This window comes from Triturus cristatus, chromosome 5_2, assembly GCF_964204655.1.
Source record: "Triturus cristatus chromosome 5_2, aTriCri1.1, whole genome shotgun sequence".
NCBI lineage: Eukaryota > Metazoa > Chordata > Amphibia > Caudata > Salamandridae > Triturus > Triturus cristatus.
In genome coordinates, this window is record NC_140588.1 from 892186561 (window position 1) to 892203422 (window position 16862).

Here is a 16862-nt window from a genome sequence, read left to right on the forward strand (position 1 = left end):
TTTATGAAAAACGTTTGATACATCCAAAACGAAAATATGATAAACATTTTAGTGAGGTTGTAAAGAAGAAAAGAATTGAAAAGAAAGATGAGTCTGAAAAGAAAATGGTAGTGGACACGGTTGCTAATATTGTAGGATATCAGTTAGAAAATAGTTCAGGTATCAACTGCTATGCTAATGTAATCGTGAACGTTGTGTATTTTTAGAAAATCTACAGCATGCAATTATGGAAAATCAAGACAAAAGATTCCAGGGCTTACTTATGAGCCCTTGCGTCACTTTTGCGCCACCGGTCTGTCACTTTTGGTGACACACCAGCGGCATAAAAAGTGAGCCTTGTTGCACCATATTTACAAAGTGACGCATCTACCTAAATGCGTCACTTTGTAAACCCCTGCGTCAAATTATACCTGCGCCAGGTATAATGAATGCAGGGGGGCATTCCGACACAAGAAATGGTCGTAGAAGTGACGCAGTGAATCTATGCTGCGTCACTTCTAGGACGCAAATGCGTCAATATCTTATGCCTGCCTCACAGCAGGTGTAAGACTGACGCAGGCACATTTCACATAGGACTTGACCATGTATAGTGAGCCATTGCTGGAGTTGCATCATTTTTGTGACACACTCCAGCAATGCGTCATTTTTGCGCCTACAGATACGTAAGAAATACTGACGTATCTGTATATCCTTGCGACATGATGCGTCATACTGTAAAAATGACACATCATTGCTATAGCAAGGAGGGCTCAATGAAAAGTGATGCATCGCTGTTTTCTCGCAGCGATGCGTCACTTTTCATAAATGAGGCCCTCTGTTCTTTGTTACATTACATTTTTGAAACGTTGACAACAGATAAAACGAAAATCCATACTTCTGACTTGTGGGATCTTTTAGATATATGTACTGGTTCCTTACAATTTACACTTAATGTACAGCAAGATGCTCAAGAATTTCTTATGTTTATGCTTGCAGTATTGGAAGATGAAGGAATACAAATTGAAAATCTGTTAGGACTATGCTACAAATGGGAACATACATGTGAGAGCTGTTCATTTTCATCTACCACTAAAATAGACACTGAACAATTGATATATTTGACAATACCAGATTGCAAAACAGTGTCCTCCAGCACCTAGAGACCCTTACGGGTGATTGTTCGCGCTTTACAAATGTGGATTATTATTAATAAATTAGTGAAATCAGCTAATCAAGATATGGTTTGTACTCAGTGCAAATCGGAAATGTTGTCAACATTATTTATAGAAAGATTTGGACAATATGTCATTTTAATGCTGCAATGTTGTAGAGTAGATGGAACAAAATTGGAAACCAAAATTACAAATGTTGTGGCAGGTCAAGTGTCAATTACAGGAAGAACTTTTAAAACAGTGGCTATTGTTTTCCACGATGCACCTACTACAACATCTGGACACTTTACTGTGTATTTAAAATGCAATAAAGGCTGGACACTATGTAATGATGCACATTTGGGGGCCTATTAGGATGGTGGGCCGAAAACCACCCCGACTGCCATGGAATCGGAAATCAACCGCCCGCCGGTACCGTGGAAAAACCGGCGTCCAAAACACACCGACCGCGGCGGAATGAGGCCAAGAAAAACCGCCCGTAGCAGGCGGAGATGGCCAAACCCCATCCACGGAGGTCACATTCACGGTGGAAAACAATCAAACCGCCGCCAGGACAGCGGAGACACCGCACGTTAAATTAGGATAACCCCGATGCCCCCGCGGTACGTTCCGCAGTTACCGACCGCCGCGGTCGCAGATAGTGATGAATGGGAGAGCCGGCGGAAGAGCTGCAGCGCAGCCACTGCTGTGGACACTCAGTGACAAATATGGTGGACGAAAGAAAAAACCCACATCAAGGACACAAAGTGCACACAGCAAACTAGCCATGCACCAAAAAACACACCCCAATGACACAACCACATGGCAAATACAAAAATACAAATCCCAGGACAACCCACACAACACACCTGACAGCAATACCCCATTTGGACACACCCACATAGCTGAGTATAAAACCAGCCCCTTACCTGACCACAATCCTTTGCAACGTTCCAAGACTGAAGGCCACTAACCCTGATAACAAAGGATAGGAAAAGCAACCACACCATCACTACTCACACCACACACAGCACCACAACCACTTCCACACCTGCACCTCTGACCCCCTGCACATCACACACCATACTCATCACCCCCACCTCACCACTCACACCCCTGCACCCATAACCCCTTTGCACATCACACACCATGGCAACACATAAAATGCCAAAATTCACAGAGAGTGAATTGAAGGTTATGGTAGATGAGATAGTCAGAGTGGAACCGCAACTGTTTGGTAGCCTGGTCCAACAGACACCATTAGCTACAAGAGCACAAATGTGGGCAATGATAGTCAGTAAGGTCAATGCAGTAGGGACCACCCCGCACTCGAAAAATGATATCATGAAGCGGTGGCATGCCCTGAAGAGGGTTGACAAACAGAAGAGGAGCAAGAACCGTGACATGGGTTAGGGGACTGGCGGTGCCCCTCCCATCCCACCAAAACCATTCAATGCATGGGAGGAGAATGTGCTTGCCATACTGCACCCAGAGAGTCTCACAGGAGTAGCTGGGGGAGTGGAGGCTGGTAAGAACAAACACATGACTACCACCACACTGCTATGTACTGTCTTGAACAACTACAAAGCTACACCACCTAGACCCAAGTACACTCATATGCACCACACACTCCCCAACACATGTTCTACAGATCCAACATTCACTCACTCCCATCCACCCCAAACGTAGCTAGCAACATTACTATGGGGGCATGTGCACAGGCAGCCAGCACAACAACTCCCACAAGGCCCCCTTGTCCCACAGCTCAGCAAGATGGAGCACTCCACACCCAGAAGCAGTTAGAAGCCATTGGCTCACCACAAACAAACTAACAGGTAGGTAGCCATCTTGCCATGGAGGCTGTTTGGGGGTAAGAGGCCTGCATTACAACTCCCACCATGCCCTCATCCCACCCCTGAGTAGGATGGAGCACTCCACACCATCCAGAAGCATCTGGAAGCCATTGTCCCACTACAAACAAACAGGTAGGTAGACCACATCCCTGGGAGGTCTGTTTGGGGGTGGGAGGCCTGCACAACAACTCACACCAGGCCCCCTGACCCACCCCTGAGAAGGATGGAGCACTCACCCCCACCCAGAGGCATTTGCCAGCCATTGAATGGCTCACACTCACCTAACAGGTAGTTAGACCTCTTCCCTGGGAGGGCTACACAAAAACTGGGGGTGGGAGGCCTACACAAAAACTCACACCCGGCCCCCTGACCCACCCCTGAGAAGGTTGAAGCACTGCCCCCCACCCAGAAGCTTTATGAAGCCATTGTCTCACTACAAATAAACTAACATGTGGGTAGCCATCTTCATTAACCCTGGGCGTAGTTCGCGAAGTAGCACTTCGCGAACTGCGTAGTACCCTGTTCGCACTGTGCAAGATGTCGTTTTCAATGATTGCACAGTGCAGACAAGCAATCGGCACTGTGCAATCATTGAAAACGGCATCTTGCACAGTGCGAGCTGTAGTTGTCTGCCGCTTGAGTAGATTTTTACTCGAGCGGCAGCTTTCTCACCGCGGACTGGTAGTTTCTCATCGCGAGCGGTCGCGAGCATACGCGACCACTCGCAATGAGAAACCTGACCTCCTCGCGTTGAGAATCTTGCCGGGAGGTTTATTTTCCACGCTCGCGATCGCCAACTTCATGTTGCTGAACGCGAACGGGGAAAAAGTCTCGCTGGGATGTCATTTTGCTTGCTCGCGGTCGCCAACTTGACATTGAGGACCGCGAGCAAGCAAAAAATTACCGCTGCACTACGCAACACTACGCTACGCATGTTCGCACTGTGATATGTGCAATTCGCGTAGTGCGAAGTAGCGCAAATTTCGCAAACTATGCAAGCATAGCGTAGTGCTTTGCCCAGGCTTAATGCTCATAGGGAGGGGTGTATGTGAGTTGGAAGACTGCAGTAATACTACCACCAGGCCCCCAGGCACACACCTGAGCAGGATGGAGCACTCCACACCCAGAAGCAGTTGGAAGCCATTGTCCACTACAAACAAACTAACAGGTAGGTAGCCATCTTGCCATGGAGGCTGTTTGGGGGGTGGGAGGCCTGCACTACAACTCCCACCATGCACCCTGTCCCACACCTGAGCACGATGGAGCACCACCCCCACCAAAAGCATGTTGCAGCCATTGCATTGTTGACCGTCATCTAATAGGTAGGTTGCCATCTTCAAAGGGAGGTCTTTGGGGGGGCTGCACTACAACTTCCACCAGGCAGCCCTGTCCCAACACAAGCAGGATGGAGCACTCCACACCCAGAAGCAGTTCCAAGCCATTGGCTCGCTACAAACAAACTAACAGGTAGGCACACATCTTCCCTGGGAAGTCTGTTTGGGGGTGGGATGCCTGCACAACAACTCACCACAGGCCCCCTCCTCCCCCAGACCATCAAGATGGAGCATCCCCTCCCACACAGATGCATGTGTCAGCCATTGCCTCACTACAAACAAACTAACAGGTAGGTAGACATATCATGCTTGCTTGTCACACCCCTGAGCAGGATGCAAGCCTCTACCACACACACACACACAGATGTTTCAAGTCAAAGACTTGAGGTAAGTAGCTAGTATGTGCACATAGCCATTCTCCTCAAAAATCCACATGACAACACAATCCCTTTCATTGCACACACACACACACACACACACACACACACACGCACACACACACACACACACACACACACACAGATCATATTGCCACTGACAGTGTGCACACAGCTAAGCAAATTAAACTGTCACAGCAACCAAAGTGTGACACACTAATGCACATGTAGAAGAAAGTCTGGGCACATTCATGCACATCACTGAATTCCATGTGTAAGTGCCATGGAGCCAGAGCGGCAAGGAGCAAATGTGAAACAAGAAAGCATGGTTGTTGGTACAAATCCAGATATGTACATGACAAGACAAAGGTATGCAGGAGATGACAATGGCCAGTTCATGCCCAGATGTAAAGTCTGGCAGGGCAGAGTAAGCCAAAAATAGTCCTCACAGATATTTTTGGTTGTGCTAGTCCCCAGATGGCAACATGTCCCTGTACTCACAAAATATGCACGTTGCGCATGGTAGGTATTGACAACTCACACCATGGACAAGTAATGCATGTACCACAGCATCTCAGAAGGCACAGTAGTGCATATAGAAAAAAATGTGATGATTAGTCAACTGTGTGGTGTACAAACAGTGAATGATATACAGATAACACAAAGCTTTTGGGGTGCACTACAATGACATCTCCCATCTGACCCACAGGTGATCAAGAACTCAGTGCATAGGACAACACCAGCAACCTGCAGAGCCAGTCCCCCCCCCCGGCACATGGACTCTCAGATGTTGACTTCTGGTATTCTCTGGATGATGAGCTCGAAGCCAGCCCATCTGGTGTGCCAGGGCGCAAAAGGTCCCAGGACCCCATCATCCCCCCTACCACATCTGCTGCAATACCAACGTCTCTGTAGACCCCTGCTGTTGCGGCCTGTGCATCCTCCACCACCACCATCACCACCACCACCACCAACAGCACCACCACTAGTGCTGCCTGCAACACTCCCCCTGTCGCAATGTTGTGACCACTCGATTATCTCATTTACCACAACTGTCAACTCACTGCTCCACTGATTACCTTACACACATGTTGTTGTGTCTGCTCCATCTTTATTCCAGGATGTACAGTCTTCAACATGATTACAATGTACCGGGAGTATGGAATTTATGTAGGCAAGGAGAGGTTGAAGCACCTAGGAAAACACAACAGAGCAACATTCACTAGTCTGGGTGTGGCATCACAAACATCACACAACACCTACCATCAAGATAATCCAACATGCACACATCACAATGGGCAACAAGTGCCAACATACACATCCTGCTGATGTACAAAACTACCCTGTTCCAGAACCATTGTCAGCCATTACTGAGTCAACAACCGGCTGCAGTCACAAAGCCCACATACACCTTCACAACTACAGCAACAGCATCAGACAATGGATCCGTTGTACATTGTCATTCACCTTCAAGTGAAGTAGTGGGTGATGAGCTGTTGACGCAGGTCAACACCTTCATCCTCTCCACTGTCCTCATCACTGGCCATGGGTTGGTTTGCAGGCGGGGGCCTTTGCTGGTCATCATCATCCTGGATCAGGAGGTTCTGGCTAGGTTGTGAAGCATGCAGCATGCCACTACAATCTGACTCATCTTCCCGGGCGAGTACATCAGTGCACCTCCAGTCTTGTCCAGGCAGCGGAAACGTGACTTCAGCAGACAAAAGGTACGCTCCACCACACAACGTGTCTCCCCATGGGCATCATTGTAGCGGACATCAGCTGGTGTCCTGGGTTTCCGCAGTGGGCTGAGCAACCAAGGACGGTTGGGATATGCAGAGTCACCTATGTGTGACAAACACAGCTACACATTGCAATGTTGCTGGGTCAGAGGACAGCATGTCACACACACAGCACGCTATTTGACTAGGCAAACTCACAAACAACCCATGCACGCTCTGGAAGCAGATTAGCCATCAGCTGGGGTACAATGCTATTCCGCAGGATGGGCCAAGCCTGGAAATTTGGCACACACGTGCGAGATGATCATATCTGCCTGGCACACCACCTGCACATTTATGGAGTGGAAATGTTTCCGATTCCTGCAGATGTGCTCACATGCCTGTGGTGGTACAAGCCAAACATGGGTGCAATCAATGGCACCAACAACATGGGTAATATGTCCAAGGGGATAAAAGTCGCCCTTCACAGCAGCCAATTCCTGCCCCCTGGGGAAATGGATATATGTGTCCTTGTAGATCATCATAGCAAACAGAATATCAGGCAGCACCACGTTTTTCGTGTGTTAATTTCTATTGGAAATGTTTAGACGTCATCAGCAGTGCATTGCGGGCGCGCGAGTTATAGTTAGCTGAACTAACTATAACGGGGGAATTTCAATGGTTTTGTACAAGTGAAAAGTCCAGCTAACTATAACGCCCCTGAAACCTATGGTTTTTTCAGTGAATTTATATATATATATATATATATATATATATATATGCATATATATATATATATCAATATATTACCTACTGGCGGTCGCCAGGATGTAGTTATAGTTAGAACCTAGTTTCCATAGGAAAAGCATTTTTTGATTTGCTAATAACTTTGGCCTTATTTGACAAATCTTCACGAAATTCTTCCCCCAAAAAGACTATCCAAGTCAGCTACTATCCTGAAAGATTGGGGGTGATTCGTCAAGCGGAGGCTGAGAAAAAGGGGGGTCCCAAAACACGTTTTCGTGTGTTAATTTCTATTGGAAATGTTGAGACAGGCTACAGCCCGAACTGCTGAACGGAATTACACCAAATTTGGTAGAAAGGTAGCTCTTGGTTCAGAAAGCGACCTTTTTTTTAAATAGTATAAATCCGTTCAGTAGTTGGTGAGAAATTAAAAAAATAATAGTAAAAAAATCATTTTCCCATAGGAAAGTTTAGGCAAGGCTACAGCCCAAACTGCTGAACGGATACACCCCAAATTTGGCAAAAATTTAGTGCTTTGTTCAGAAAGCGAACTTTTGTAAAATGGTGCAAATCCATTCAGTAGTTGCTGTGAAAATAAAAAAATAAAAAAATCGATATCTATGGCCGCGGTGGGTTCGCGACTCCTCCCGACTACACGCTTCATTTTAATTGGCTGCCAACACTCCAAACCAGAATGTGTTGGCAGCCATTTACTGACTCAGACTGGTAACCCAGTCAGAAGAAATGAGGAAAAATTAAAGATGAAAATGTAGAAAAGGGGGCAGGGTACAAACACCCTACCTCCATTGGCCTGTTCAAGGGGTCCCACAAGGCCCCCCAGGGCATAAAAAATAATATTTTTTTTAAACGGCAGAAGTCGCGCTGGGGTCGCAGATTCTGCAGAGAATGTTTTTTAAAAACGAGGCATTTTGTTTGAAAAAGCCCCTGGGTGGGACAGGACCCAAGGGCACTCGCAAAAAAATGTGCAGGGGCCCGTGGAGGCCCCTGCAGCCCCGGGGATTGCCATTTCCCTGGGGAACAAATTGAAATTAGTGAGGGGGACTTGCAGAACCCCCCTAGCCCTCGGGACCGCCACCTCCATGGGGCTATAAATAAAAATGTGTGTGGGGGAGCTCATTTGTCCCCACACTGCCACCACCATTTCCCCGGGGCACTTAATATTTAAATTTGGGGGTCCATTATGGACCCCCGTACCCCGGGTATCACCACCTCCCCGGGGCTTTAGATATTTTGGGAGGGGGGCCTTGCGGCCCCCCTCCTGGAGCTCTTGATGGACCTGGGGAACGCCACCCCCCAGTGCTCGCTCCTGCAGTGTCCCGGGGTGCCCACCCCCGGGACACTGCTGTTTGCTATGGTAGGATGTGAGCACGTTCCCCACCTACCATAGCAAACTCTGCTTTGGATTTTGGAAGCGGGAGCAGGGAAACCTGCTCTCTGTTTCAAAATCCAAAGCAGAATTGCTTTTCTACATGGGGAGCTGCATGTCATCAGCTCTCCGTGTGGAAAAGCAATGCCGGTTCCTGCAGGAGGCGGGGAGCTGGCGGGACCGTGGGGGCATTGGGGCTCCCCCCACGTTCCCCAACGAAGAGGCCAGGCCTGGGGGATGGGGTCCCCGGGGCCAGAAGTGGCCTGTAAGGGGGGCCATGCGGCCCTCCTCCCGTTTGTTGTTTAAAAAAATAAAATGTACATGTAGGCATGCCTCGGGGGATGGGGTCCCTGAGGCGAATGTAAATTAGTGAAAGTGGATGGTTTAAAAAAAAAAAGAAATCGCAACCCTAGCGTGGCTCTCATCGCGGCCCCCTGTGTGAACGAGATTGGTGCGCGGCTCTCAGCGCGGCCCCCTGTGTGAACAGGATGGGTGCGCGGCTCTCAGCACACCCCCCCTGTGTGAACACGATGGGTGCATGGCTCTCGGCGCGGGGCCCTGTGTGAACACGATGGGTGCGTGGCTCTGGAAATCGCAGTGGGGGCACGACTCCAAGCAACAAAAACCAAAATATATTTTTTGAAAAACTAAATTATATGTTGGGTTCTTAGGTGGCTCTAAATAGAGCCCTTGTGTTTATTGTGAGATTTTTGTAGCTGCATGTAAGTTCCGATGCAGAGCCTTAGGTTGCTGAGAAGGACTCTGTTTCCCTTACCTGTGAAACGTACACCATCTCTCCTGTAGAGGCCATCCATATCAAAACGTAGATTGTTGTTGTATATGGAGCCCATACTATGGTTAAGTGAAATAGCTTTATTGTCATTTTTTCTAGCTTTCTCAATCTGTGGACAGAATTGATTGGACCACTTCCATTTCTGTCTTTGGCATATGTTAGAGTATACAAAGACAGTTTGAGGCAAAAGCAACATCAATTCGGCAAAGGTGTTCTTCATTAGCACTTCCAACCCTACCCCAGTCAATGTGCCTAGGTCATTGCCTCCAGAATGGACAATCATGAGGTTAGGGGGCTGGAGATGTAAAAAGGTTTTAACCAAAGGCATCAATTGGTGGCACTTTAATTCTCTTTGTCCAATCCATTTAATGTCCACATTTTGCAAAGCTAGATCTTTGTCAATACCTCTGTGTTCAGCATACCTTTTGCACCAGAAAACATAGCTGTGTCCCACAATCCACACTGTAAGCATCTTGAAGGGAAGTCTGGATGCACTGAAAAGATGTGTGTAGCTGAAGTAGGCAGTTGGTAGAATGCGAGGTATCTAAAATGGTGGACAAGATGCAGTTTAAAAAAAAAGAGAAATGATTGGCTGTTTAAGAACATTATATAGTCAAAAATAGGGTGCATGTTTCTGTCTTTAAAAAGCATGTTTCTTATTGGTTAGTAAAAATTTTTTCAAAGGTACATTAGATAGGAAAAGTTCATATTTTAGAAAGTCAAGCACACTTGCTGTTTGTATTTGTAACATTGTGTGCTGAACTTGTGACCTGTGAGTTCAGTTGAGTGTTCCATCAACTGTTGCTATGGAAACAGGGATTAAGGAGAATGGGGGTAGGTTATTAAAAAAAGTGGTAAAATTATTTGTAATATATTTTTGAACTCCTGTATGGGTTTGCGGTGCCATCGCTTACAGTGCACGGTGCAGGCGCGACTCCAGAAGTATTTTGGGTTCAGTTAGAAGTCAGTTGGCAAGGGTTCATATGTGTAACCAATAGAAATGTGTTTTAGAAATTGAAATAATCTGGGAAGCAATGTGATTTGTTATTTACATCTATATCTGTAGAGAAAGAGAGGGAAAGTTTGCCATTACTGGTTTTGCTAAGAGCAATGCATTATATTGATTGTGTGCATAAGAAAATCTGGTGTGAGTTTCTGATACTTCATAATGTACAAATCAATTTGAAAGGTGAGTTATACATTTGTGAGGTGTACTATGTGGTGCTGTTGTTTTTAAAGATACAATATAAATCATGAAATTTGAAGTTTGAGATATATTTTGAAATGTAGAAATGTTTATTGCAGTTTTTTGTAATGTATTTAAATGTTGTTTAATATAGATTGTTTATAGTATTATGTGTTTTTTGGAATAGGGATTGCTGATTATGGTAGTTTGTTTCAGTGTGTGGATATGTACATTAGTAGTATACTGCATAAGGTTAGGTGTTGCTTTCAAATTGGAAGTGCATATGTTAAGGTATTAGTGATGAGAGTAGTTTTTATAAGTCTCTAGAGAGACACAGTTGAAATATGCTACATAATTTTTGGTGTCTGGTTTAAAATTGAAGTTTGTTCTGTGAATTTATGAGGTGTAGATAGTATTGTTGTACAGAGATATCCATTTATGTTTTTTAGGAATATGGTGAGATTTATAGGAGAGAAATGTGAATGGTTCCCTCTTTGTTTTTGGCTAGGTGTAACATTAAAAGTAGTTGTAAAATGGTAAAGTAAGTAGCAGCAGAGATTCATGCACTTCTTCAATCCCATAAGCACTATCCTTGCAGAGCAGCCATCGCCCTGTCAGTACTCATACACTCCTCCAATCACCCATCCAGCACTATACACGTATCCAATTAGTGCGCCAATACTCAAGCACTTATAAATTCACCATCCAGTCTCTTTGCAGCACAGTAAAAAATTAAGTCACTACACACGCACTCATGCAATGGTACAGGCACTAACATATGCACTGCTACAAACCCTCTGTGCACTATCCATGCAGACCTCTAACCACCTACATATTACTGATTAACTTCTCCAATTACCCAGGTAGTACCTATGCAGTCCAGTAATCTCCATATCACTGCCCATGCACTCTTACAATGAGCCATCCAGCACTATGTACTTATGTAATCACTGTGCCAATACACAAGCAGTTATAAATTTACCATGCACTCTCTTTGCACTCCTTTGATCATGCAGTCAGTACCAACATATTCATGCAATGACCCTGGTACTAACTCATGCAGTGTTAAAATGTCCTGAGGACTACCGTTGCAGTGCAGCCATCACTCTGTCAGTACCCATGCACTTCTGAAATCACCCAGTCAGGACCATGTACTTATTCAATCACTCTGACAAAACAGAAGCACTTATAAATTCACCTTGTACTCTCCTAGCAGTACTCTAATCATCCAGTCAGTACGTGTGTACTCATAAAATGACCCAGGCAGTAACCATACTCAAAATAGAAGTGCAATCTGTCAAGTTTTAAAATGTGCATGGACTTGTGTGTGAAGTATGTCTGTACTTGCATATGTTGAGTTAAGGTATTTCTGATGAGACTAGTTTTTATAAGTCTCTAGAGAGGTAAAAATGCCACATCATTTGTTTGGCTTACAATTGCTGTCCCCTAACCACCTTCACAGTACTGATTCACTTCTGCAATTACCCAGGTAGTACCCATGCAGTCTAGAAATCCTCCTGTCAGTCCCATGTACTTCTCCAATCACCCTTCCAGCACTATCTCCTTATGCAATCAGTCTGCCAATAACTAAGCCCTTATTAATTCACCATGCACTCTCTTTGCAGCACGGTAATCATTCCAGTTACTAGTCATGTACTTATGCAATGGCCTTAGTACTAACAGACCATAGCTACAATACTCTGTGTACTATTCATGCAGATCTCTAACCAGCTACATACTACTGATTTACTCCTCTAATTACGCAGGTAGTACCCATGCAGGCTAGGAATCCCCCTGTCAGTCTCCATGCGCTTCTCCATTCACCCATTGAACACTATCTACTTATCCAATTACTCCACCAATACCGAAGCACTTATAAATTCACAATGCACTCTCTTTGCAGCACTGTAATCATCCAGTTACTAGTCATGCAGTCTAGAAATCCTCCTGTCAGTCCCATGCACTTCTCCAATCACCCTTCCAGCACTATCTACTTAACCAATCACTCCACCAATACCGAAGCACTTATAAATTCACAATGCACTCTCTTTGCAGCACTGTAATCATCCAGTTACTAGTCACATACTCCTGCAATGGCCCAGACACTAACACAAACAGTGCTACAATACTCTGTACACTATCCATGCAGACCTCTAATCAGCTACATACTATTTATTCACTCCTCTAATTACCCAGGTAGTACCCATGCAGTGTAGGAATCCTCCTGTTGTCAGTCCCATGCACTTCTCCAATCACCCATCCAGCACTATCTACCTATCCAAGCACTCTGCCAATACCTAAGCATTTATAAATTCACCATGGCCTTGGTACTAACACAAGCATAGCTACAATACTATGTGCACTATCCATGCAGACCTCTAACCAGCTACATACTACTGATTTACTCCTCTAATTACCCAGGTAGTAATCATGCAGTCTAGGAATCCCCCTGTCAGTCCCCATGCACTTCTCCAATCACCCATCGAGCACTATCTACTTATCCAATCACTCTGCCAATATCCAAGCACTTATAAATGCACTCAGGCACTCTCCTTGCAGTATTGTAATCTTTTCGTCACTAGTCATGTGTTCATGCAATGATACAGGTACTAACCATGCAGTTCCACAATCACATGTGTACTACTAATGCTCTGCTCCAATATCTTACACACTACTCATACACTCTTCCAATTATGCAGGTAGCAGTGTTCCACTGCTCTAATCATTGATGTAGTTTCTTTGTATTTATTTTTATAGTTATACATGTGAATATTTTGATATAATTATTTTAATTATATTAAATTGTTTTAAAATAATTTACTTTGTTTAACAGATATTTTGCATAATTATTAAGAAAGAGTTACAATGACAAGAAAACAGCAAAGAAAAAGAGAACGAAGAAAAGAGGCCTATGTAAAGAAAATAGCAAAAGAGCAATTACAACATGGATTCTTAACGAAAAAGCCTTTTGGTAAGAGAAGTAAAGATTTTTTTTTTTTAAACTTGTAAATAGTATTTCAAATTCTGAAAATAAAGAAGAGAGAGATAGAACAAGAACAGTGAAACAAAAGGAAAAGAAAAATGTACAAAAAAAGTGCAACATTGGATTATCAGAAAAAGAATTATGTTGGAAGCAGGAAGAAACAATTTTCAGAAATTCGAAAAAAATTGTATAAAAGTAGAGTACTCCAAAATTTACTAAAAAAATGTCAAAAATATTAAAGGAGATCAGCATTTTACAAACAAAAAAAAGGAGATTCTAAGTGTCATTGAAAAAGCATTTGAATTGAAAAGAAAATAGTTTATCTTAATTATAAAAAGATTGAGAATTTTAAATGCAGTCTATGAAGGACAAATGTAAAAGAAGAAGAATTGTAAATAGAACACATTTTTATCAAATATTTTCCGGGGAATGGAAGCATACTTCTAGTACAGAACCTTTATTTAATGAAGAAAGCTATTTTCAACAAAATACATTAGTGCATGCAGTTGATAACTGTGGTCGTTGTTACGATCTGAAAAATGGTTGTCCAATTGAAAAAGAAAAGATAGGTCCTAGAAATGTGGAAGAAGTAATAGCTGAGGAAGTTCAAGGAAGACGTAGCCAGGCTCCAGTGTTTACATGGGATTGTAGTAGTATTTGTAGTATACGTCAGGAATCTATTCATATTTTACCAAATTTCTTAAGAGAATATGGAACAAAAACTGTGAAACAGAAAATTAAGATATTACAAGGACTGGATCCTTGCAAAGTGAGAACAAATACAGGGTTGCAAGGTCATTCCCTGGCTTGCTGCCACAGCCCGTGGAGGGAGTTCCGTGGGGCGGTAAGGCGAGGCGGGGGAGGGGCAGGGTGGGGGTTTCTAAAAAAACAGAATATGGATAATTGCAGGTAAGTAAACAATTAAATAAATAAAATGAATTTCGTAGCGCGCGCTGCATCGCATTTTGCGATGCAGCGTGCGCTAAGAAATTTGTTTCATTTATTTAATTGTTTACTTACCTGCAGTTATCCATATTCCGTTTTTTAGAAACCACCACCCTGCCCCTCCACCGCCCCGCCTTACCGCCCAACGGAACTCCCTCCACGGGCCGTGGCTGCTGGCTTGTCTTTCTAGGAAAGTGTGTCAAAGTCGTTTTCATTATTTAAGAATGTTAGCAGTACATCATTCCGAAATGCGGACGTTAGTAAGAAGATTATACTGTGTGAAAAGTCCTTCATTATGTCTAAATGAAATTAATACAGCTCTTTTGCATGGTTCAGGGTTGGATGTAAAAAAATGTTTGTGATGATATAGAGTTACGTTTCTTTGCTGGTGAAGACGAGTGTAGAGAAAGTGAGAGTTTGTTAAGTGTAGGTGTTGAAGAAGAGATGGACGATACTACTGATGTGAAGTTTGAAAAAGAAATAACAAAGATTAAAGTAGTTTCCCAATTATATTTGTATTTGTTGTCGACGTACTCACTATAAAATTCAAATTAGGAATGTAGATGTGTTTTTAAAAAGTGAAAAGGAAAACAATGATAAATGGAGAGAATTTGCTGCTTATCTGTTTGTGGAAGGTCGTTTTGAGTTAGGTACTGTACAATGTATTTGTAAATATTGTTACAATGAATTAGAAGAGAACAAAATGCCAGCTAGAGCTGTCCATAATGACTTAGAATTATTAGCTATACCTCCAGAACTTAAAGATTTAAATATAAATGAGTCCATCCTTATTCAATCTGTGCACCCGTTTCAGGCTATAATTTGTATGGAGCCTAAAACAGGTAGGCTGCCTCCAACAGATCTTCAAAGAGGTTTAAAAGGAAGAGTTGTGTATTTACCTTTAGATTTTAAGAAAAATGTTGAAACTGTTGGTGTAGAAAGAGAGGACACTGAACCTGCAGTCATTCTTGTTAATGGTGTACCCACAAAGAGTCGGAAAATATGGCAAGCGTTAGTAGATGTCACGAAAGTCAAAAAGGCTACATTATATCTGGTGCAAAATAATATTTACTATAAAACTGTAAATGTAGAAGAACAAGAAATGAGTTTAGAAAATGAAACACACATTTCAAGTGGACAAATAGAAAAAGTGGAGAACTCAAGATAAGAAGAAATTTATGAACATTATACTATACGCCCTGTACATTCAAAAGACTGATAGGAGATACTATTGAATTGTTCCAGATGAAAAAAGCAAAAGGAACTCCCATGAATGTATGGGGAAAAAGTTTGGAAGCTCGTTGTTTTCCACAGCTGTTCCCTACTGGAAAAGTTGGACGATATGATGAACGACCAGTTCAGATTCCAGCTTCAGAATATCGTACTTTACGACTAAACTCAGAAGAACCAAAATTTCGCCAGTGTATTCCATATTTGTTTCATCTTTTATTTGAAAGTGACCTGTCTGCACTTTCATATGCAGTCAACCATATATTAAAAACAGGAACTCATCTTTCAAATCTTTCTGCAAAGGAATTTATGGACAAAGTTGAAGAAAGAGACGAACAGTTAGAATCACAGTTAATCAATTTGATGGCATGTCAATGTGGCACTAATGAATATTGGTATCGACGTCATGGGGAACTAAAATGTATGTTAAGGAACTCATATATTACCAAATCTGAGAAGACAGAATTGAAAGAAATGTGGGAGAAAATTTCACAGGAGAAGACACTTAGCAAAAAATTGTACAGCTTCAGCTTGAAGATGCTTTCACATCGAGAAATTGGATCGTATGAATGTTCAGTTCGATTGACATCTGCAAGTTGATATTCAAAGTCAAGAGGAATCATCTGGATGAGTCTAGGTCTTGCTGCAACACGAAATCGTGTTTTGAAATCTGTACAAGAAATTGAATACTTGTCACTGAATGAACCGGAAAGTACAGATATTCTTAAAACAAATATGTTGGATACGTACAATCCAAATAGAAGTCCACATCTGGAAAAGATATGTCTATATGAAATACTGCAACATTATAGTTTAAAAAAAAATGTTATGGAAAATATAAATGAAGGAAAATATGCTGTAATTGGATCTGTAGGATGTTTGGTAAAGCATGCCAAAGGAAATTTGATTAATCACAGGAAACTAAGTTGCGATACTCCAGATAAAAGGGAGTTTTTCTATTTAGCTCTTCTGCAACTCTTCAAACCTTGACGGAGTGAAATGGAATTACTTGGAGATTTTGAATGCTTTGAAGATTCTTTCAATGCATGTAAAGATAGCATTGAATGTACACTGTTTCCAAATTATCTCCAAATGATTAATCAAGAAAGTACTATTGCAGCTGAAATAGCTAGAGATAGTTCTCAAGATAGTCAGAGTTCTGCTCCACAAAGTCAAGATCCA